Raw genomic sequence first — 24,837 nt, 5'->3', positions numbered from 1 at the left:
CATCATGCAAAGAACGTGTGCGCTGCTTCCAGCACAGGTCTGCCCCTAGTGGAAGAACCGGAAATACAAAAAAAGCAGAGGAGACAGAAGCCATTTGTTTTTGTGATGATTATAAAACGCCTTTGATCAAATAGCAGCCAGCCTCTACTTATTCTATGCCAATGCCAATTCATTTTTTTTTAATCTCCTGAAAATACACATGTTCTTCAGAAACACTCGCCGGCAGCAGTACAAAGCAGCACCGCGGGGCTGATTTGCAGCAGGAGGGCACTTCCACTTGGCGGCTGAATTTAGCCGCTCAAATTCTCTATGGTCCCAGGGGGCAGGGGTAGGTCAGAGGATAAAAGTTAGCTGCCCAAACCAAGGCGTGGCTTATTTACAGACTATATGCTACTAAACCTGTGAGATTTTGGCCAACTAGAGTTAGGGTGAAATTTCAGCCGGAAACTAACCCGCTAGGTTTTCAAAGGGGCCATTCTTGCAGCTTAACTCCCTTGTTATGAGCTAGATTTCCTTTGAAAATCTTCCTTTCCGTGTCCAATAGCTTTTAACACGTTTTCATGCAAAATATAAAACATCTGTATAATTCTTTATATATCTAGCATTCAGAGGGTATTTCCATTAAATAAATCAATGCATTTTTAATGTCATACACATGCATACTTCCTGTTTCAGTATGTGCTACCTATTTTCCACTTTAATGCTCAGAAATGAATGAATGAAATAATTTCATTTATAGGGATTTGAGGCAGTCCCCCCGTGTGTTGTAATCAATAACCAGATCATTGCCTCACGGCTTTTCCACTTGTCATGTCACTAATAACTGAAGAAGAGGTGTCAGCTTTAGAAAGTTAGTGGAATTAAAAAAAGATATTGCCTTTTTTTTTTTTTTTGCTTGCTAACCTTTCTTTCCATTACTCATGTGTGAATGCACATTGCATGGGTGCCAAGGCACGCTCTGTTATTGCTGTCCGGGACGCACTGCTCAGCTTATGTTCTCTTTCTTCCGTCGGCGAGCAGCTCTGCCCCCCCACCCTACCCCACCTCCAGCACCCCAGACGTTTACAAGCCTGGCGCTTCTCCTCTGCTCGCCCGGAGGGTCTTTAGGACCCGGGAGAGAGACCGAGCCCGGCGGCAGGAGCAGCAGCAGCAGCAGCAAGCGGCCGGCGAGCATGCGCGAAGCGGCTTGGGGCTTTGGCTGCTTGCTTGGGTACCCATATAAGCAGCTGGAGGGACCGGAGCGCAGACCGTACGAGCCAGCTGAGAAGTGAGCTCCGGGGCCGGGGCGATTGCAGGCTTTTTTGCAGCTCCCTGCATCGCAGCCCGCTGGGCGGAAAGAGATGGATTAGCAGCCTAGCTTTCGGCATCCTTGGACTCGGTTGTCCAGGACTTTGACACGTTGTGGCGGGAGTTCCGTGGTCACAGAGGGCAAGCGAGGTGTGTGGCTGCTCCCGGCGCGGCGCTGCTTGCTTCCGAAGTCCCCTAGGCTAGCCACTCATTTTTCTTCTCGCTGATGCAGGGGGTGGGGGTTAGCCAAATCCAGCTGCAACCTAACGTGCGTTTTTATTTTTGTTAATACGCCGGCTGGTTTAACAAGTGGCCATCCGAGAGCAGTCGTTTGTGTGGCAAAACAGCCCCTTCGTTCCCAAAGACTAAGGCAAGTTAAGATTCATTTTTTTTTTCAAAAAGTACTGTTCTAGTTGGAAGGGGGGGAGTGCGTTGTGCAAAGGCTAGTGAAGGGATCCGAGTAACCCTGCGTCTTTGAGGAGATCGGAATACGGGCTGGACCAGGGCATTCTGGTGGGAACCTCCTTGCCACCCCCTCTGTCTGATATTCCCTGGTTTCTGGGAAGGGCAGCTGGGTTTGTTGTGGAGATGCTGTCTCGGTGCAGGCAGTGCTTGTGCCCTCCGCCCCGAAGCATCTCCCTCCCTAGCTATTGAGAGGATAGCTGTACACAGGAGGTCAGGAGAGACGACTCTCTCCCAAATGGAAGAGCAAGCTCAAGGAGCTCCGCAGCACCCCCAAATAAGTTTATTTTATTCATTTTTTTTTTTTTTTGGGCAGAGTGAAGTCTTTTCAATATGCTTCTAACCGTATGAATTTAAACATGTTTTCAAAACAAATCAGGTATTCGTGTCTTTTAACTCTTACGGTTTTTTTGTTTTTGTTGGTGGTGGGGGGGATCTTTTTATTGTTAAATGCATAAAAATCTGTGTGATGGTATCCCTTTATAAAAACTATAATCACAGTACCGTGGCAAGAGCCTCATCTATGCTGTGTAGTTCTTAAAATGTTTGTCCTGCCGTTCTGAGATGTTTCTGTTCTTCTGTTATCTAGGGGGTTTTTTTTATACTAAGTGGTGGGTCCCTCAGACTTCCTTCTGCAACCTGGTCAGCTCCAGCTGTTTAGTGGTTTGAATTGGGAGAGTTCCTGGTGGGTCCCATGAGACTACAGGGCCCCGCGCAGGCAGTTCAAACTGCGAGATGGTTGGCGTGGCGCCAGGTATGTAGAAGGGCATTGGAGAACTCCCTGGCACAAATCAGTGGGAACACTGATGGAGGTGTGTGTGTGTATATATATATATATATATAATGTGTGTGTATATAATATATACTTGTAGCATGTTGGTGGGGAGGGGGAGTGCAATTCCTATTACACTACTTGTTTCACTAAAGTATGTATATGTAAACATATATATTTGTTTCACTAGCAAGTCACAATTTGTGTGTAATGTGTCTTGTTTGTTAGTGAAATGACAAGTAATGTAATAGGAATTTCACTTCCCCCCTCCCCTGCTCACCAACATGCTACAAGTATTAAGGTAAACTTCGTTCTTTGCAAAAAAAAAAAAAAAAAAATGGTGCCTATGAATACGAGAGAGCCTACCATGTGCAGGCGTCCCTGGCTACAGCCCCTGAAAGGAATACAGTGAGGCTTCCTGCCGCCGCTCTTTGGAAGAGTCCAGCTTTGTGTGCTGGATGCTCGGACATCCCGCGGAACAAGAAGTTCCCAGGGAAACCCGGAGCCCCGGAGTGTGAGCGACTTCCTCGCCAGCCTGCTCGGACATGGCACCTCCTGGAGGGAGGGCGAATCTAGGAAGCTGGCGTTTTGTACGAGGAAACGCAGAAGGAAAGAAGCTTCCTTTTTGGAGAGAATGCAACAAAAACGTGGAGCATGATTATGTGATAGCAATTTCTTATACAATACAAAAACTGCCTATAATTTACGCAGTAGCAAAAGCGGTCATTTAATCTCCTTTTATAAAGCTTATTTTTTTTTTTTAATAAGGAACATTAGTTTCTAGGACTAACTAAACTTTTTTTTTTTTTTTCAGTTTTTCTAGTAATGTAGTCAGTTGGTCCTGTGTCAAACAGGTGATCTTATTTTAAGTGCAAACCAAAGCAATTAAATATTCTGCAAAGATAGTTGCACAATGTAGGATGTCTGAATAGTTTTAGAGCTTGTGAAAGGGCTTTCTGTGGACATATATTCAGGCTAGAAGGACTCAGTAGTTGTTCCCGGGTATTTGAATTTGATTTTCCCACTGTGTGTTCTTCAGCAAGTCACTAAATCTTCTGCCCTCAAAACTTTGTTCTTAAACTTAGCAGGGTAAAGATATTGTAATTATGCTACTGTCCTTGTGCTGGGCTGTGCATACAGATGGCCTTTCACACGCAACCAGCAAGCACAGTGTTGCTAGTATTCTCTGCGTCCTTGTTACGGCATTTGCTGTCTAGAGAGACATGACATGGCAAGTGACTAATGTAGTGAGTTGGTAATAAAAGCATAGGTGATACTGCTACCAGTGTTCCTTTTAATTCCTTATGCCATCGGGGTCGGACCTTCTGCCAGGCAATATAGGTCTGCTATGGGGAAATAACCTGAGTTTTTTTTTTCCAGTTTCCGTATAGCTTATCACGCTTGTTTCAGATACTATCTGTTTATTCTACTGCTGCTACCTGTATGAACAGTCGACCGGAGCATGTATCCTCCTGTTTTTCAGGAGAACTCTTAACTCTGAGTGACCCAGGTTGCACTTTTTCAGGGCACAATAATCTTAAACCTCTGTACCATGAAAACTACCCCCCCCCCCCCCCCCCCACACACACACCTCACTCCCATTTGGAGAGCAGGCATCGTGGTCTCAAGGTGCCCCATCTAGATGGGCTCTGTATTCCCAATGAAAGTCTAGGCAAATCCAGACATTCCCACACCGCCTATTGGGCCCGTAAGAAACATTCAGTTTCACTCGCATCCAAATTGATCTTAAAGCAGGATGTGCAGACAGCAAATTCTGACTATTCCTCTCTTACAAGTACACTGGATCTGGTACTAGTATTCCGTTTTCTCATATAACTCTGGGTTTTTCAAAATGCTTCCTTTTATGGAGAAGTAAGGCTTGAGGGATTAGGGAATAAAGTCATTACAGACAAGGTTTTCTAAGAGGGTGGCTTTTTTTTTGGGAAAGATAGTTTAGTTTTCTCAGGTATACTGGCATCATGTTTTCACTTTGGTACCAGCCTCTGCATTACCAATATATTCATTTAAGAATTCCACTATCAATAATAGCTGAGAGATTGAATATAAAGACTTTTGGAAGATATATTTGCATCTGACTATACAAGAGGGCACCTGCTAAACAAAAAAGGGAAACTTAGCAGCAGAAGGCATAAGATTCTTTTAGCAGCAGCCCACATTGCTTTATTCAAGCAGTAATTAACTTATTAGACTTAATTCTGTTTATTGTATTGCTATCTTTAAATTTAGTACCAGCCAAGCAATTACAGCAACAGAAATATCAACATAGAGGAAAGAAAGGAGTGAAGAAAAATGAACACTCATAATTATAGCCCACATACATGCACTTGATTAATTAGTAAAGTTGCTTGCGTTTATTATTCAGGATTGTTCTGTTTCAGATTAAAGTCTTGGGGCCTCTGCTTGCAAGCAGCACGTCTGAAGCATAAATCCCAAAGTCCAGGCAAACATCCAATCACTTCTTGCAGTTGGATCAGACTGAAGAGCCTTCAAGAATGGTCCCGTCCCAGTTCTTCCTCTCCTTGCTGTAACGGGAGGAACTCGAGTGGGTTCAGGCTCCTTCTGTGAGACCGATAATGTTTGGTGGGCGTGGTGGTGCCCACCTCCTAATGTTCCAGATCAACTTCATGGCTCCCAGCATGACTCTGTGCTCCAAAAAAGGGTTCCTTTAAACAAGTAGGCAATCTTGAGCATCCAAAAAGTCCATGAAACTGAAATTTATTTATTTATTTAACATTTTTCTATACCGACCTTCATGGTTAAATACCATATCAGGATGGTTTACATCGAACAGGGGTAAAAATAACTAGGTAAAGGAAGAAACAAAGTTACATTAAACGAGAACCGTGACCTTGGAAGCTTAGGTAGCTGGAAGAAAAAAGATAAAGTTAAGTTAAAAGGAGAAATAACAAATTCCGGACTAGAGATAGTTCAGATTAGAGTTAGTCCATATGTTAGAGTTGGTATCCATGCTGTCCAGGTAATCAGAGGAGGGGAGGTATAATTGATCGTGAGTAGATAACGTCTAATGTGTATCCCAGGGGTTCTGGGAAGCTAGGCGGAACAGCCACGTTTTGAGTTTTTTCTTAAAAGTTAGCAGGCAAGGTTCCAGCCTGAGTTCAGCAGGGAGGTTGTTCCAGATGGCTGGGCCTGCTGTCGAAAATGCTCGGTCCCTGGATGCAATGAGTCGCGTGGCTTTGGTTGGAGGGGCTTGTAGTGTTCCTTTGGATATTTCTCCCATTGGCCTATTAGAAGTATGGAGTTTTAATGGAATTTCAAGGTCGAGATAAAGGAGATCGTAGACGGATTTGTGTATTAATGATAAAGATTTGAAATCTCGGGGTTTGTGTTTTTTTTTTTTTTTTTTTTTTAACAAACTTTGCATTTCTTGTGCATTTCTATAATGGTTTAGTTTTATATGGGGGGGGGGGGCAGTTTTGATGCTGTGCACAGACAGATATTTGCCTGTGGGGTTGCGATCTAATTTTCAAAAGGCAACTCCCTGTCTATTCTCCCTTTCAAAATTTGGGCCAGTGGGGTGAATGCAGGTACTTTGCATCCACCTTTTTTGAAAGTGCTTTGAATTTGTCAATGTGTGAATGGGAATCTTGAAAACAAAATCCCTTATCTGTGCATAATGGAACAACCTGACCTAACCACACCCCCTTTTTTCTTACTGTTAAAGTATGTGTGCTATAAGCACATACTTAAAGTGTGGGGGATGGGTGCAATTACAAAACAGGATTTTATTGGTGCACAATGCTGGTTTCACAGCATTTTTATTTCCACCGGCTTCGTATTAAGCATAAAGTGTATGGCTACAAAGCACCCACCCTTCCGCCGACCTGAATTTTTCCAAGGGAAACTTAGTAAGGAAAGTAGCTTACAGGTCCATGGGTAATATCAAAATTGCCTCAAAATGAATTGTTAGTAATCATCACATTTATGACATTTCAGAGAAAGAAATTCCCCTTTCTAGCCTGAAATAGTTAAAATTCCAGTTTACCATTTAAACTTACACAAGGTACATTGGCGATTTACTTCAGCAGAGAAAATAAACATTTTCTTCATTGCTTTCAAAATCTGAGACTTGTTAGCCTTTTCTAGCAAAAACACTTCATGGCTCTTGTAAACATAGCATTAGTAAATGACGTCAGAAAAAGGCCGATGTGGCCCATCCTGTCTGTTCCGTGTCTTCTGTTTTGTTATAGGGCAGGAACAGAATTCATAGTCCAAAGGAATGCGGTGCACTTTCAGCAAGCAAGAACAAGGCATTCACACCCTGTGAGCTTTCTTTGACTATCACGGACAGGGTCTCAGCCCTCATTGGGATTCCAATACGGGACAGGAACTCACACGCCACAAATCATACAACACTGCCTATTGCTGCATGACTGCATCTTTGTGTTCCAGTTTCCAATGCTGTACAACCTTTTTATTATTTTTTTTTTAATGTCTACATTGATTCAAGTTATGACTCTCGCTCAGCATGCATACCAGAAGCATTTTAGTAGATGGGTTTTCTATAGGAATTATAGATTTGTGCTAATCTGGATAAAACCACTGGCAGGTGCCAGTTCGTGAACTGGGTTACTCCTTGCTCTTTCCTTGGGTACTCTGTCAACGCTCCAGTCCATCCACATCAGCGCGAGGCCTTGAGGACAGAGCGGCTTCATGCAGCCACCGTTTTCCCCGAGGCAGTCTGACCCACCTCCCCTGGAACCTGGTGCATTCAGTGCCGCTGAGAAAGCCGGCCTGTTGGAAGCCGTATGAGTCACGTCTAAGCTTGCCACCGCATTGTACTGCAGCCAGTAGAAAAGCTATTATCTCAGTTGCCACAGAACTGTAAATGTTATCTGCCAAGTTTTATTTAAAATAAATGAGCTGATTCTGAGAGAATCCACCAAGGAAACTAATGCTGCTGAAAAGAAAAACATACTTGTGGAAGGTTTAGCATGAAGGGGAGGGCAATTCAAAAATCTTTCAAGGATTGTTTTCCCCCGAACACATTTTACTTAATTTTATATTCCACTTTTCTGCACTTCAGAGCAGAGTCCTTTCAGGTACTGTAGATACTTCCCTATCCCCAGAGGGATCACAGTCTAAGTTTATAACGGAGGCGATGGAGGATGAAGTGACCTGCCCAAGGTCACAAGGAGCAGCAGTGGGATTTGAGCCCTGGTTTCCCTTCACTAGTTATTTATATTTTCAAGGAACTTGAGGAGACGGTGTCAGTGTTCCGGGTTTGTTTTGCTTTTAAATGTGAGTGAACCTGGCATAAGAGTTCTCAAAGCTGGGCGACAGACTCGGTAGACAAAAAGGCACAAGTTCATTAGGGCAGCAATTGCAGTGGTAAAGGTATCCCATAGGGGTCCTGTGATGCTCCATTCCCCACCTACTCTTCACCTGTTGGAATGTGGTGTATCCTTACAAAGAGGGCATTCTTCAGGGTGGGCGTGGGGGAACATTTTTGTCACTTCGATTTTCGTTTCATTTTGTTTACATTGTTTCATTTCCCCGTTCACCATTTTTAAAAAGCTTCCCCCCCCCCCCCCCCGGGGACATAGGATTGATCCCCAGTTGCTCCTGCCTCACCAAAAGTTGTTTCTTGTAATGGCACCATTGCAAGAATGTTATTGATATTTCCTATTCCTTCTCAAACGAAGGCATATGGCTAAAAGTCTGCATGTTGCACAATGCTGGCAAACTTAGCTGCATTGACAGGTGTTTCTGGGGAGGGGGTTAGAAAGGGGGAACTTTTTTTTTTTTTTTAGTTCAAGGGAGGGAAAAATAGTGCGTAGATTGTTTTCAAACCTAGCTGCATGCTTTTCAAGCAAAATTCTACCTACACAAAATGCAAGTGCAAGTGACTGCATGTGCTTTGTTCCTGTGGCAGCTTTCAAAGAGAATGGATGCTCTTTATCTTTCAGAATTGTTGCAAAGCTTGGGGGTATAAAAAGCACTCATTGGGCTCTGTCCCAATCTGGACAATTAAAAAAAAAAAAAAAAAAAAAAAAAAAAAAAAATTGCCCCTAAATTTATACCATCCTGGTCACTGGAAAGTTGCAAAACCTGCCACAGGGCTGAGTGATTGTAATGAGTTTCACTTTCTGAGATTTCCAAGTCCCTCTTTGCTTTTTCTTTTTTCTGCAAATACTTTTTAACATGAACTCTTTAGCATCGTTCTGTTCAGTCTATGAATTAAATTACATGGTAAGCGTTTCTTAAATGGGGACCTTGCAGAGAGTTTCCATTCAGTTTTAGCCCCATAAGAAAAAAAATAAGTGTAACAAAGGATGCCTTCCCAGCCTAAGGCAAAATGAAATTTGCCCCCTTCAGAGGATGAGATTATTGCCTCCGGGAGTGGTGGAATGAATGAACATTTTGCCTGTGGAGATTAAGAGTTGAACGTCCAGACTCCGCCCATGCTCCACCCCTTTTCTGTTAAAAAAAAAAAAAAAAAAAAAAAAAAAGTTTGAGCACGTACCAGGAGATACGTGCATACTCATGTGCATGCTGGCCGGACCTGTGCACATATCTCCCAGCCTCTATGAGGCTGGTAAGTTCAAACTTAGCCGGACAAATGGCGAGATTTGAAAATTCTATTGCACAGACTGGTTCCTAGTTAGCCAGTCAGCTTTTTATGCAGCGAAAAAGTTCTGGGATCATGCTGGGGAGGGAGCCAGGTTGTGCTAGGGCTGGGCTGGTTAGGGGGAGGGAGTAGTGGGGTCGAGCTGGTAGGGGGGCCTGGTTTGCAGGGCTAGGGGAAAGGAGAACTCTGCAAATGTATCCAACTTTTCTCTTCCTTACGGGCCGATTCAGTAAAAACGCAGGAGAGCGCCTGTGCGCGCGATTCCGTATGCTAATTAGGCCCGGCGGTAGAAACGGGCAAAAGGAGGCGCTAGGGACACTAGTGCATACCTAGCGCCTCCTTTTGACCCAGAGCGGCAGCTGTCAGCGGGTTTGACAGCTGACGCTCAATTTTGCCGGTGTTGGTTCTCGAGCCCGCTGACAGCCACGGGCTTGGAAACTGGACGCCGGCAAAATTGAGCGTCCGGTTTTCGGCCAGATAGCCGCCGGCCCAATTTAAATTTTTTTTCTTTTTTTTACACTCTTCGGGACCTCCGATTTATCACTATATTAAGTCGGAGGGTACACAGAAAAAGTTTTTACTGCTTTTCTGTGCACTTTCCTGGTGCAGTCAGAAACTAGCGCTTACCTTTGGGTAGGCGCTAATTTCTTAGAATAAAATGTGCGGCTTGGCTGCACATTTTACTTACTGAATCGCGTGGGAATACCTAATAGGGCCATTAACATGCATTTGCATGTTGAGGGTGCTATTAGGTGCCGCGGGTTGGATGCGTGTTTGCCCCTTACTGAATAAGGGGTAAGGGAAAACGTGCGTCCAAGAGCAGGCTAACAGTGCACTCCGTCGGAGTGCACTGTACTGTATCGGCCTGTTAGTAAGCATGCCAATATTCACCAGATTTTTAAAGACTATGGATCTTGGTTGAATTTTTCTGAACCTGTTTAAGATGCATTTCACGGCTCTGAACTTGATTTCAGCATACCATAAAAATTACCACCATGAAATCTAAAACCAAACTGAATTCCAATGTTATCACCTGAAATGGTTCCTTTTATGGGGGGGGGGAAATGGCTGTTGCTAAAGCAAAGGTTGGTATTCTTTGAGGTACACAGTCATGGTTTCCATTGGTAGATTTTCTGGTATTGCACAGTTGTGCCAGATCTCATCCTATGCTCTGTTTGTTTTTGGTTTTTTTTTAATATCTTTGCTCTTAAAATGTGCATGGTGCTCAGGGTGAAATCCAACAGGATCTGTCCTTGGGTTTACAAAAGTAAGCACAGGAACAGGAGATCAACAGGCACATTTGAAAATCTGTTAATCCTGCCAACCCTGTGAGCTTTAATTGTGGAGCCAGAAAATAATTTCCAACAAAGCAAAATTGGGCTGGCAGTGGCCCATTTAAAAGTGGTTCCTTTCAGCGGCAAATGGATTATGCAAATAATTCCAACGTTATCTTAAACAAAGCAGAATGTGGTGTTTGCTTCCCGTTTTGCAGCAGGCGAAGCTGCCTAGATGGACTGTTTTTTTTTTTTTTTTTTTTTTTTTAGAGGGAAGCATATTTGCATAGCCTACATAATGGGTTCACTCGGATTCTCTGCCTGGTCTAGACAAAGCAACAGCTGTAAGCAGAGGCGCAATCCACTGTGTTTATTTGATAGACCAACATATGGTGGGCTGGGTTTTCAAAAGCTTTGCAGAAGCAACGTGAAAAATGTCAACATTCAGGGACATGCAAAGAAATTGCAGGTGTTAACATTTTGGAAAGCTTAAGTAGCAGGTAGAGAAGGGTGTCAGTTTTCATTTTAATGCACTGATGTTCAGGGACTATTCATTGAAGTGAAAACAGATAAATAGCATGAAAGAGTGTTTCCCACCTAGAGGTGAAACATTCCAGATTTGTTCATGGGATATGCTCCAAACATATAAAGCATCATCCAGACCTTTTTTAAGAGCATATAAAATGCATGCTGTATTTATGATCTCCTAAAATGCAGCATTAACATAGCAACACGACAGCAGATAGACCATCCAGTCAGCCCAACAATTTGCTTATGGTAGTAACTGCTGCTCCATGCAGGTTACCCCATGCAGAAATGTTTCACCATCCCTTTTTTCAAGCCTTTCATGCCCTTTTGAATTCATTAACTTGCCTTCACCATCCCCTTCTGGGAGGGCACACTCCAGGCCTCCACCACCCTCTCCGTGAAGAAATATTTCCCGATGTTGGTTCCCAGAAGTTGCTCCTAGGGTTTCATTTTGTGATCCCTAGTTCTGTTTCCTTTACAGTGGAAAAGGTTTGAAGTTTGTGCATCATTAAAACCTTTCAGGTATCTGAAGGTCTGTATCAATTCACTCCTGTGCCTCCTCCTTCCAGGGTATACATATTCATACATTAGGCCTCTCCTCATAAGTCCTCCAATATTGACCTCACATCATTTTGGTTGCCCATCTCTGGACTGCCTCCATCCTATCTCTGTCCCTTTTGAGATATGGTCTCCAGGACTGAACACAATACTCAAAATGAGGCCTCACCAAGGACCTGTGGTAGGGGATTATCACCTCCTTTTTCTTACTGGTTATTCCTCTCTGTAGAGCCCAGCATTCTTCTGGCTTCAGCTATCGCCTTGTCACATTGCTTCACAGTCTTTAGATCGCGAGACACTATCAACCCAAGATCCATGCACACAAGTCTTTCACCCCATCACACAGATCTTTTGGATTACTGCATCTCTTAAGAGGATAATTTTATAACTCTGCAGGCTGGGGTACAGTCTGCCTGTAACTTTCTTTTTTATACAAAGACTTTAACTCTCATTTTCAAAGTGCATTTGCATGCATAATTACGCTCTGATAATGCCCAAGTAAATTTATTTCTTGCTCGCAAAATAACTCACACAAAGTTACATCTGCTTTTTGCAGGGCGTAACTTCTGTGCACCAACTTGCACACATACTTTAGAAAATTATGTGCACCTAAGTCTCAACTCTGCCCCCTCCCCCCCCCCCAAATGCCATGCCCCAGCGCATATAAAAATGTACAAGACGTTAAGTTACAGCCATGCTTTCATGCTCACTGAGCACTAGGCAGTTTTTTAAAAGCCATTTTATGCACACAAAATAAAACATAAGAACAAAATATGCCATACTGAGTCAGAGCAAGGGTCCATCAAGCCCAGCATCCTGGTTCCAACAGTAGCCAATCCAAGTCGCAAGTACCCAAACATTAAATATATCCCAAGCTACTATTCCTTATTGATTAATAGTTGATGGACTTCTCTAGGAACTAATACAAATCTTTTCTAAACCCAGTTACACTAACTGCCATAACCACATCCAGAGCTTAACTATGCATTGAGTGAAAACATTTTTCTCCAATTTGTTTGTTTTAAATGAGCTACTTGCTAATTTCATGGAGTGCCCTCTAGTCCTATTATCTAAGAGTAAATAACAGATTTACATTAACCTGTTAAAGTCCTTTCATGATCTTAGACTTCTATCATATCCCTCCTCAGCCGTGTCTTCTCCAAGCTGAACAGCCCTAACCCTCTAGCAATGTTCTAGCCTTAAATGTCTAGAGGGAAAGGGTTCTCAGTTATGCTCAGTAATTTAATGATTGAAGCAACGAGACGGCAGTCAGAGCCAGGGGAATGATAGGATTACATAGGGGGGGAAAAAGCACACTCAATATCTTGATGGGTTGATCGAGCCCTGCATCCTATCTCTGACAGCAACCAGTCTGGGTCACTTGGGAATACCTAGCAGCTCCCAATAGGAAAGTCCGTGCTATATTGCTCACTCCCAGATTTGAGAGATGGAAACACCAGTCTCCATAATTTATAGACCTCCAGAAGAGGAGGTCATCAGGCCTCTGTCAGTCATTTGCAAGACACTTTCAGGAGTGGCATGCCCAGTTCTGGAGGCTGCACCTCTGAAAGGAGGCAGGGTAGGAAATAATTACTAAGATGTAGGACTGACACCTAAAATCATACAAAATGAGATACAAGAAGCTAAATATGTATACCCCGGAGAGAGAGGGGGGTATGGTAGGCATTCAGATACCTGAAAGGTATAAATCTTCAACATTCTGGATGACTCAGAACAGAGAATGCAGGAGACGCACATTCTGTCCTGGCTCTTTTTTTTTTTTTTTCTTACACAAAGTATTCAAAATGTGGAAGGAATAAAACATTTGTCAGACTTGTCAGCATACCTGGGAAATTTTGACTTCCAGACACCCTGAGATTACCATGGATTAGCAAGGGGGAGGGCAACTGCACAGTGGGACCGGATGCTCTCAAACACTCTTACATGTTCACACTTTCACTGCTCATTCTCTCACATTCTCACGTGTCCATTTACACCTTTACTTCTGCCATTCTCCCACCAACACACACTCACGTCTCTCCCTCTTCCATACACACATGCTCACTCACTTTCACACCCATGCTCACTTGCACTCAGCTCTCTCCTGCTCACCTACATACACTCTCAGACCTCTTCTTCCTACACAAATACACACTCACTCTCACAGACCTGCTCATTCATTCTCTCCCCCCCTTTCTAAACACACTAGCAACAGCAGCCTCTAACTTGGGCTCCTGGAGCAGCAGCAGCCTCTTCCTTCTCCTCCTGTGCTACAGAAGTGGACTCTGCCTGTTTCTTACTCCTCGTTTGATGCACGGGCAGGAAATCGCAATGTCTATTGCCAAGGCAAACAGGATGGGGCGGGCAAGTGGCCGGATACAGGAAACAGGCTGTGCAGGAGCAGGTGGTGTCACAAGGAAGCGAAGTTAAGAGTTAAAAAGGTCCGGAGATGGTAGAAATCACTGTCGAGTTCCTCCTTTTTCAGCCGCGCAAGACCAATGACGTTCCTTTCTTCTTTCCGGGTCCAAGCAGATTGCTTTTGCTGCAGCACCCGGAGGTTTCTGGTATTGGCCCGGAGACCCGGTAATTCTTTTAGAATTCCAGAGTCTCCGGGCCAAATCCGGAGAGTTCCCAGGTATGCTTGTCAGTTTGCCAGGCAGTAATTTCCCCCACAAAATACTCTTACGTTCCTCTGCGATCCTGTGATCACTATCATTCTGCACCATAGCTGCTTAGAGGCACAGTAGGTTACAATATTCAGTAATAGTCTCAACCCAGGACCTTCTTTTCCCCACACTCCTCCAGGGCTGGAACCTGAAGAAATAAGTCTGATTCCTTGATGGTTTCTTGGTGGTTCTTTTGGCTGCGGGTAGGGAGCACAATCTCTAGATTCTTTATTTTATGCCACAGAGGCAGCTTCATAATGAGATTTCTATTTTCTGGTTGGTGAAGTAAAGAAGGCTGTCATTTTTCAGTGCACGTTATAGACTCTGGTATCCACTTCCTCATGATTCTGTCCTGAATCTGTATTTTTACTATAAATGTGCTGCTGGAAGAGGCCAGCAACTACTCTTTTGCATTTATCCTACTAGATGGTAGAGTGTAGCTCTGTCCCAGCTCTGAAAATTGTCATGGCTTTCATGTCCTTGTTTTTAGAAGTACAACCTCAGCAGTTCTAAAAGCATCTTGGTCGGCCTCAGCAAGAAGTTGTTGAAGGTCCCTGAAGTCACCATTCAGATTTACTGCATCTTTTAAGCTGATGGAAATGTGGGGGATGGACGGGGAGGAGGAGAAGTATACTAACTGCACTAACCACATCCTCTGGCAACAAATTCCAGAGTTTAATTGTGCATTGAGTGAAAAAGAACTTTCTCCAATTAGTTTTAAATGTGCCCCATGCTAACTTCATGGAGTGCCCCTAGTCTTTCTACTATCCGAAAGAGTAAATAACAGATTCACATCTACCCGTTCTAGACCTCTCATGATTTTAAACACCTCTATCATATCCCCCCTCAGCCATCTCTTCTCCAAGCCGAAAAGTCCTAACCTCTTTAGTCTTTCCTCATAGGGGAGCTGTTCCAGTCCCCTTATCATTTTGGTAGCCCTTCTCTGTACCTTCTCCATCGCAACTATATCTTTTTTGAGATGCGGCGACCAGAATTGTACACAGTATTCGAGGTGCGGTCTCACCATGGAGCGATACAGAGGCATTATGACATTTTCCGTTTTATTCACCATTCCCTTTTTAATTCCCAACATTCTATTTGCTTTTTTGACTGCCACAGCACACTGAACCGACGATTTCAATGTGTTATCCACTATGATGCCTAGATCTTTCTTGGGTTGTAGCACCTAATATGGAACCCATTCGCCCCTCCAATATTCACCTCATGTACTAGTTTGCTACCCTAATAAGTAACTAACTCTAGACCAGGCTCGGACATTTCACAATGTATTTAATTTAATACCTTCCTAAGGCTTCTCTTTTTCCAGCTGAATCAGCTTCCAAGTTCAAGGTCCTTGTTATTATGTAACTTTTTGCTTCTCTGCTTTTGTCTCTGCTAATTATAAAAAGTTGTTCCTTATGTTATGTTATACTGATCTACCCCTGTTCGATGTAAACCGACCTGATATGGTATTCAACCTTGAAGGTCGGTATAGAAAAAATGTTAAATAAACATTGTGTAATTATAGCAAGGCATATTTTTCCCTATATGCATCACCTTGCACTTATCCACATTAAATTTCATCTGCCATTTGGATGCCCAATTTTCCAGTCTCACAAGGTCTTCCTGCAATTTATCACAATTTGCTTGTGATTTAACTACTCTGAACAATTTTGTGTCATCTGCAAATTTGATTATCTCACTCGTTGTATTTCTTTCCAGATCATTTAAAAATATATTGAAAAGTAAGGGTCCCAATACAGATCCCTGAGGCACTCCATTGTCCATTTAATCCTACTCTGTTTCCTTTTAGCCAGTTTGCAATCCACAAAAGGACATCACCACCTATCCCATGACTTTTTGCTTTTCCTAGAAGCCTCTCATGAGGAACTTTGTCAAACGCCTTCTGAAAAGCCAAGTATACATCTACCGGTTCACCTTTATCCACATGTTTATTAACTCCTTCAAAAAAGTGAAGCAGATTTGTGAGGCAAGAATTGCCCTGGGTAAAGCCATGCTGACTTTGTTCCATTAAACCATGTCTTTCTATATGTTCTGTGATTTTGATGTTTAGAACACTTTCCACTATTTTTCCAGGCACTGAAATCAGGCTAACCGGTCTGTAGTTTCCTGGATCGCCCCTGGAGCCCTTTTTAAATATTGGGGTTACATTTGCTATCCTTCAGTCTTCAGGTACAATGGATGATTTTAATGATAGGTTACAAATTTTTACTAATAGGTCTGAAATTTCATTTTTTAGTTCCTTCAGAACTCTGGGGTGTATACCATCTGGTCCAGGTGATTTACTACTCTTCAGTTTGTCAATCAGGCCTACCACATCTTCTAGGTTCACCGTGATTTGATTCACTCCTTCTGAATCATTACCCATGAAAACCTTCTCCATTACGGGTACCTCCCCAACATCCTCTTCAGTAAACACCGAAGCAAAGAAATCATTTAATCTTTCCACAATAGCCTTATCTTCTCTAAGTGTCCCTTTAACCCCTCAATCATCTAACAGTCCAACTGACTCCATCACAGGCTTTCTGCTTCGGATATATTTAAAAAAGTTTTTACTGTGAGTTTTTGCCTCTACAGCCAACTTCTTTTCAACTTCTCTCTTAGCCTGTCTTATCTATGTCTTACATTTAACTTGCCAATGTTTATGCTTTATCCTATTTTCTTCTGTTGGATCCTTCTTCCAACTTTTGAATGAAGATCTTTTGGCTAAAATAGCTTCTTTCACCTCCCCTTTTAACCATGCCAGTAATCGTTTTGCTGCCTTTCCACCTTTCTTAATGTGTGGAATACATCTAGACTATGCTTCTAGAATGGTATTTTTTAACAATGATCATGCCTCTTGGACATTTTTTACATTTGTAGCTGCTCCTTTCAATTTTTTTTCTAACAATTTTTCTCATTTTATCAAAGTTTCCCTTTTGAAAGTTTAGCACAAGAGCCTTGGATTTGCACTGTTCCTCTTCCAGTGATTAAATCAAATTTGATCATATTATCACTATTGCCAAGCTGCCCCACCACGGTTATCTCTCTCACCAAGTCCTGTGCTCCACGGAGAATTAGATTTAAAATTGCTCCCTCTCTCATCGGTTCCTGAACCAATTGCTCCATAAAGCTATCATTTATTCCATCCAGGAACGTTATCTCTCTAGCATGTCCCAATGATACATTTACCCAGTCAATATTGGGGTAATTGAAGTCTCCCATTATTACCGCACTACCAATTTGGTTAGCTTCCCTAATTTCTCTTAGCATTTCACTGTCCGTCTCACCATCTTGACCAGATGGACGATAGTATACCCCTATCACTATAGTCTTCCCCGACACACAAGGGATTTCTACCCATAAAGATTCAATTTTGTATTTAGTTTCATGCAGGATGTTTATCCTGTTAGACTCTATGCCATCCCAGACATAAAGCGCCACACCTCCTCCCGGGTGCTCCTCTCTGTCATTGCGATATAATTTGTACCCCAGTATAGCACTGTCCCATTGGTTATCCTCTTTCCACCATGTCTGAGATGCCAGTTAAGTCTGTCATCATTCACTGCTATATATTCTAATTCTCCCATCTTACTACTTAGACTTCTGGCATTAGCATACAAACATTTCAAATTTTTTTGTTTGTATTTTCATTCTGCTTTTTAATTGATAGGGATAGGTTAGAACTTTTTTAGCTGGGGTGAGTTTTTAGTTACAGGCACTTGGACTATTTTTCTAATTATTGGAATCTCACTGTCGGGATGCCCTAATTCTAATGCATCATTAGTATCCTTTGACCATACCTCTCTCCGAACCATGCGCTGCTGAGCTACTGTCGGCTTTCCCTTAGAGCAGCTTTTAAACTAGAACAATCTCCTTTTTAAAGGTTAGCACCAGCAGTCTGGTTCCACCCTGGTTAATGTGGAGCCCATCCCTTCGGAAGGGATGGGAACTGAAGGCTAAATCCTTTTGTAGGGCTGAAGAGGAACTCCCAGGATGACATCAGGAGGACGGACCCTTTAAATAGGCTGAAAAGGTGTGGCCCCATGCCTAAGGAGGCAGGACCTTGGAGAGCGATGTCCTGCTGCAGGAAGAGGAAACGAGGCCTTGTCGTGAGCGGCTCCCTGCCGCAAAGAACAGAAGATGGCGGCTTCCTGCCACTTGAAGAGGAGCTTCGGGGCGGCCTCCTGGCCACAGAAGAGGATGGTGGCCTCCAGGCTGCGGGAAGAGGGACGTCAAAGGCGGCCCCAGGCCACGAAGAACCGGGGGAGTTGGCCACGGTCTCCAGGTCGCATGACAGAAGCAAGTGGACAGCCTAGCCGCAAAGAGACCTTGAAATCTGCGGCGGTCAGCCCGCTGCAGGAGAGGAGCATCAGCGGCAGCCTCCTGGCCATGAAGAGGGTTCAGCGGTCTCCAGGCCACGTAGGAGAGGCAGTGGCGGCAGCTCTGAGCCACAGAAGGTGGAGACTTCAGTGGCGGCCTCCGGACCGCGAGAGGCGGTGGCCTCCAGGCCGCGAAGACAGACAGGTCCCACTGCAGACAGCAGTGAGGAGATGTCTGCAGTGTTGAAGATTCTGCGTCTTGAATCCTGTCACAAAACTTTCAAACAAAACCTCAAAACATGGTTGTTTGAACAAGCCTTCTATCAATGATTTATTTCTATCCTAAAACTCAGCAATCCCATTTTTCTTATTCCCTTCTATCCCTTACCTGATCCCTCTTACCTCACCCCCTGTCTTACAAACTAGGTATATGGACTCTAATGTGACATAAGACTTTGCCTTCGACAGTTTATTGATCCTGTGCAAATCCTGAAGTTTAATATATATTATGGTTATTATAGCTAATGAAGTTAGCAGATTTCCATTGAATGCCGTTACTTTACTATTTGTATAGCCTGTTGCTGTTTAATGTAAAGCCTGTTTCTGATATTTGTTCTACTGTGTAAACTGTTATATGTAAAGCCTGTTGCTAATTTATTGTTTCCCTGTAAACCGAGGTGTTGTATAGCTATACGTACCTCGGTATAAAAGAATCTATAAATAAATGTCGGCGGCCTCCGGGCTGCGACGAACGGTGTCAGAAGGCAGCAGAGAGGCAAGGGACTGCTTGTTGGGCCTATCCCACAAGCAGGATCGCAACAATAATGGTCAATTTTCTTGCACATTTTTGGTGACAGAAATGCGATTGCATTTTAGGGGGTAGCTATCATTTGACATACTGCAGTTTTCATTGATCATTTTTTTAAGGATTATTTCAGTACTTTTTAGATGCTCTCTGCCATCACCTGTTCCCACAGATGGAAACCACAAGCTGCATCTTCTTGGAGCCCCTTATTTTTGTGAAAAAAATCTTAACTGGACTATTTTCAAAAGGGTTCCTCCATCCCCCATCCTGTGTTTATGGAAAACCATTGTTGAAGCAAGGATCTGCATGTGAATTTACAAACCTTGGTTCAAAGTGGTCATCATAACACTGGGCACTGTTCTTATCAGTTGGCTTGTTATGGTTTTCCTCTCCTTTCTTCCCATTTCTGGGTGTGGAGAGTTAGGGAACCATGGCCTCTTCTGTGCAGAATACTACAGAGATTGGTCATTGTCTTCTGCAGCCCACAGCACCCTAGCCTTCTGGGTAGGTCCTCTATTCAAGTACTAGCCAGGCCTGACCCTGCTTAGCCTCTAAGATCTGGCAAATATTCAAGCTCTCCCAGACTTATTGGTGGGGTTCTTAACTGGTTAGCAGAACTATTGAGCAAGAAGTCCTTTGAACTACAGGGCTAGGACATTCACAAACTAAAGATTCCCTCAGGCAATCTAAATGCAATTCCAGTACTTCAAATGGAGCTACCCACTGACTGGCTACAACAAATCACGGGATGCCCATAGACTTCTGCAGAATCTGCAGGTTTCAGAGACTTGCCCAAAGACAAAGACAGATATTGATGGCACTGGTAGCCCCTGTCACATGGTAAGGGGAAAGGGCCACTGGCGCCGTTTTGATTCCTGGTAGGCCCAATGGCCCAGGAGCAGAAGATTGCTCCTGTGACCCCTGCTGGACTACCTGGGCTTTCAGTAAGTCTTGGGTTGGGGGTTGTAATTAAGTAAACTTGAAGGGTTGGGTTTGGGGTTTTTTTTTTTTTTTTTAAATAAATGTGCCTCTCCTCACCATGCTAACCCAAAAACAAATTTTTTTCCAGAAGTTCGGGAAAAACTCTGATTCGGGTCACCGAACAGGACGAATTAGGCATTGAAATTGAAATTGCCTAATTCGTTTTAAGTGAATCCACATTCCTAGTTCATATTCCCTACTACTTGCCGAAAGACACTCCACAAGCACATTAGATAATAGATGCTGTGGATCTGATGTTTAGCTCTGTGCTGCAGAAATTAACTCCCGAAAACAATTTTTACACACCTCCAAATTTTGCGTTGTAGAATCCTTTGTTCACAGTGCAGTAGATTCCTCTTCATACAGGCACCCCTGAGATCTTCAAAATGTGAGCCTTGTGCATCCAAGATCATTCAGAGTTTTGAAAATTGGTTATTTCAGTTTTTTTTATTTTTAAGCCTTTCATGAGCGAGAGAAGACCTAAAGGTCAGTTTGGCTCTAAAAGCAGTACATTGAATTCATTTACTACTTGAAGTGATGCTGCAAGGATGATAAAAGCAAAATTTTACAGCTCACTTTATGGCATTAATTAGATTTTACAGAACACTGTGCAGGAGACCTCTGACATGTGTATGTATACATATAAATATATTGTATACTCACTGAAATATGAAATAAAAGCAGGTAACCTTGGAAATCTGTGTTAAATAGCAGTCTATTCACTAGCATCACTGTTTAGCTGCAATGTTAGTGTCTTATGAGTAGATGACCTACAGTAATCATTTTTTATTCATGTAGTTATATCATATTGCAGTAGTGGTCGCAAAAAGTCCTGAGGTGCTGTTAAATCATAAAATGTGTTCCCATAAATACTAAATACAGTAAATGTCCGTGTCCTCCCCCCCCCCCCCCCCCCCCCCCCCAATTATCCAGCGCAATTCTATGGAGATGAGGACTTTTGGAGGTGGGGGGTGAGGAACATGCAGATGCAGTTTATAATCCTTTACAGGGGCCCCATGGCACCACACTGAGCTGAGTCAAGGAAGATTGTCAGGACTGCTAATCCAACATTTTAAAGGTAAGGGAGGGAGAGCACATGGGAGAGGAAGAAAAAGCCAGAGGCAAGGGAGAGCATTAGAGTGGGGGGAAGAGTCCTGGGAGAAGAGAATGTTGAGTAGAGGGACAGCATTGGGAAAGGGAGCACATTCTGGGAGGGAGAACACAGAGGCAGACTCTGATGTTCAGGGGGTATCAGAGGACCCCACCTTGCATCTCTGTATAAACACTTTTCTAGGAAACAAAAGCTCCAGTCTTGCCTGTTCTGCCGTTATGGTTCCAGTACTCCAAGTTGAGGATAGAAGCAGAAATGTTTCCTAGCATCTAGAGAGATGGATTCAGGACCAGTGGACTATGCACCTCTATCAGTAGATAGTGACGGAGCAAACTGACATCACTGCAAGGGTATATATACCATGATATCAGCCTGCCAGTATTCTCCGTCTCCAGCAGATGGACGTGCATCTCTCTACTGGGGATTGATTCAAAATTTAGAGGAGAATTAATTGGAGATTTGAATTGCCCTGCTCTCCTGTGGTGATACCTAACAGTCCCTCCCCTGATTGAGAATTCCTGAGGGGATTTCTGTGGTCCCTCTGAGTGCCTTGATTCCAGTAGCTGGTTCTTCAGCCGGTGTGGACTTAGCTGAATTAAATAGCTGACATGCAGAGGCTGCAGGAAGCAGAGTACGGCAGTGACAGGATATGCACTTTCCTCCTGCAGCCAGAGACCATCTCTGTACTCAGCCGGGAAGGCTGAACTCGGGTAAATTAAAAAAAAAAAAGAAAAAAAAAAAGAGGGCCGTTCTGACATTCATTCCCTCTTCCTTGGGGATTAAGAGAACTGGGCAGCCTAGCATGTTGAGCAGCCCAGGTGGGCTAGGCTCTGCTGTTAGGCTTCTTTCTGTGCGCTGCATTTTTGGCTGCGGCGGCATTTTTGCACACTTTTTTTTTTTCCGCGTGTTTGACTGCCCTCTACAGGACAGTCAGTGCGTGCAAGTGTGGCTGTGCATCCAAATTGTGCCCCCAGTTTCTTTTGGGTGCACTGCATGTGCACACATTCTGGCACATATTGATTTTGTGCCAAGGTTTGATGCAGTGACCGTGCGCTTTGTTTGGCAGTACATAAAACTTGGGACTCCTAAATTTTGTGTGCCTAAATATTTTTCAGCATGAACTCGGCTGGACGTACACCTTCAGTCACCTGTTAAGCATACTGATGGACTAATGGTGCCGGTGGCTAAGAAACCTAAGCGCCTTTCCCTCTGTGCTGCCTGTCATATTCAGGCATCTCAGCGTGGAGTGCCCTCTAACTTGTGCCAGTGCTGCTTACTAAGCCTGGTTCTTCCCAGCCTGATGATGGCCTGGTTAAGGACATGTCGGGAGGGATGCCTGATCTTGGAACTCCCTTGACTTATTCCTCAGCAGGGGATGGCAGCTCAGTGGGTGCCACACAAATGCCTTCTGGTTTTGGCATGGATCCTTCTACCTTTCTTGGGTAGAATTTTTTTTTTTCAAGGACTGCAATCTTTGCTTCAGGTACAGTCCTCAGCCCCATCCAAGCCTGTCAGTTCAGATCCTCAGGCAGTGGCCTCTCCCTCTTCCGGTATTACCTTTAAGCGCCAAAGCATACATTGATTAGCTGCAGGTGTTCCCGACAGGAATCCAGATGGCGATGATGAGGCAGGTCCTGACTCTCTGGAGGATGGGGAAATTCCTCCGGGACTGGAACCATATAGGACTATGTTGCGTTTTTCATAGAGATGAGCTGCTGGCCCTCCTTTCCCAGACATTTAAGATGCTTGGAGTACCTGGGGCAGATTCCATTTTGGTTTCTTTGTGTAAAGCCTCTTGGGTTTTTTTCCCTGTTATAGAGGTCATTCAAGAATTGATTGAGGCAAATTTCAAAGGGGGTTGGACCTTGAAGGCCCTTACCCCCTGGATCCAGTGGTGAGAGAATGTCTTTTTCAGAAAGTGGATGCACTTGTCTGTGCCATCTCTAAACAAATGACTATCCCCATGAAGGGAGGAGCAGTCTTGAAGGATGTGCATGATAGGAAGATTAAGGCCATCCTTAAGCAAGCAGTGGCAATTATAGTGCAGATAGCTTCCTGTCGTTCCCTGGTGGTTCATTCTTGTTTCTTCTCTCCTAGGAGATTGATTGACTCTGGAATGAATCCCAGGGCAGTTATGGAACTCGCTGCTGCCGTTTTAGATGCGGGCTGTGATTTGGTCCACACCTCAGCCAGAGGAGTGGCTTCAGTAATAGCAGCTAGGCATCAATTATGGCTTCAAAATTGGTAGGCCGATGCAACCTCTAAAGCTAATCTTATGAAATTGCCCTGTAAAGGCTCGCTTTTGTTTGGAAGAGAGTTGTAGAAACTGGCCGATAAGTGGGGAGAATCCCCAGTTCTGCAGTTGCCGTGCCCCTTTGACAGGTCTTGGGTCTTTCATCCCAGACAGACCAAGCAAAGCGCAGGATCAGGTAGTAGAACCTCCCGAGCCTCCCAATGGTTTGCTAACCCATCCCCGGGAACTGGAGATAGGGGGGCACCTCTTTTATCAGAGGTGGGTCAAGATCTCATCGTATCAGTGGATCCTGGAGGTGATACGAGAAGGATATGCACTGGAGTTTCGCAGTGCTCCTCGGGACATGTTTATGGTGTCTCCTTGCAGGCAGTGGAGTGTACACTGTCAAGGCTCCTCATTCTGAGGGCTGTAGTTCCAGTACCCACATCTCAAGAAAATACGGGTCGATATTTTATTTTGTGCCCAAGGAGGAGGTCTCCTTTCGTCCCATCCTGGATTTCAAAGGAGTCAACCAACATTTGTGGGTGACTCATTTTCACATGGAAACATTGCACTCAGTGATTAACATGCAGTCGGGAATTTCTGACCTCCTTGGATCTGTCTTGAGGCGTATCTTCATATTCCCATCTGATTGGAGCACCAACGTTTTCTGCATTTCACGGTGTTGGGTGTGCCATTATCAGTTTCGGGCACTGCCTTTTGGTCTGGCCACCGCTCCCAGAACCTTTTCCAAGGTTGTGGTGGTGGTGGCAGAGTTGAGGATGGGATTCTAGTACACCTATATTTGGATGACTGGCCGATTCGGGCCAAGTCTCTGGAAGAGAGCTGCCAGGTGACCTGCAAGGTGCTCTCCCTGTTGCAGGAGCTCGGTTGGGTGGTGAACCTAACCAAAAGCAGTCTTCAGCCATTTCAGTCGCTGGAGTATCTGGGTGTTTGGTTTGACATGAGGCTGGGCAAAGTTTTCCTGCCAGAAGCTCTAATTCAGAAGCTGATGACAGGTGCAGCTCTTGGTGAACACTATATGCCTGACAGTGTGGTCCTATCTACAGGTTCTCTGTTTGATGGCAGCAACCCTGGAAGGTGCCATGGGTGAGGGACACATCTTCAGCACTCCCTACTAGCTCTTTGGAACTGCAGTCTCAGAATTATTTGATTCAACTCCACCTGCCAATGGAAGTCTGCTCTCATCTCCAGTGGTGGTTGCAAA

General features: G+C 44.0%; 1 protein-coding gene across 1 annotated transcript in view; it reads left to right on the top strand.

Annotated features, from left to right (window-relative positions):
• Positions 1–1,235: 1,235 nt before the first annotated feature.
• Positions 1,236–24,837, top strand: part of WSCD1 (WSC domain containing 1) — a 101,932-nt gene continuing 78,330 nt past the window's right edge. Inside the window, exon 1 of the mRNA XM_029612525.1 lies at positions 1,236–1,437. The gene's annotated coding sequence lies outside the window, so the exon portion shown is untranslated. The remainder of the gene's footprint in view (positions 1,438–24,837) is intronic.

The sequence above is a fragment of the Rhinatrema bivittatum genome, chromosome 8, assembly GCF_901001135.1.
Source record: "Rhinatrema bivittatum chromosome 8, aRhiBiv1.1, whole genome shotgun sequence".
NCBI lineage: Eukaryota > Metazoa > Chordata > Amphibia > Gymnophiona > Rhinatrematidae > Rhinatrema > Rhinatrema bivittatum.
Note: the sequence above shows the minus strand (reverse complement) of the source record. Positions and strands in the feature narration are given on the sequence as shown.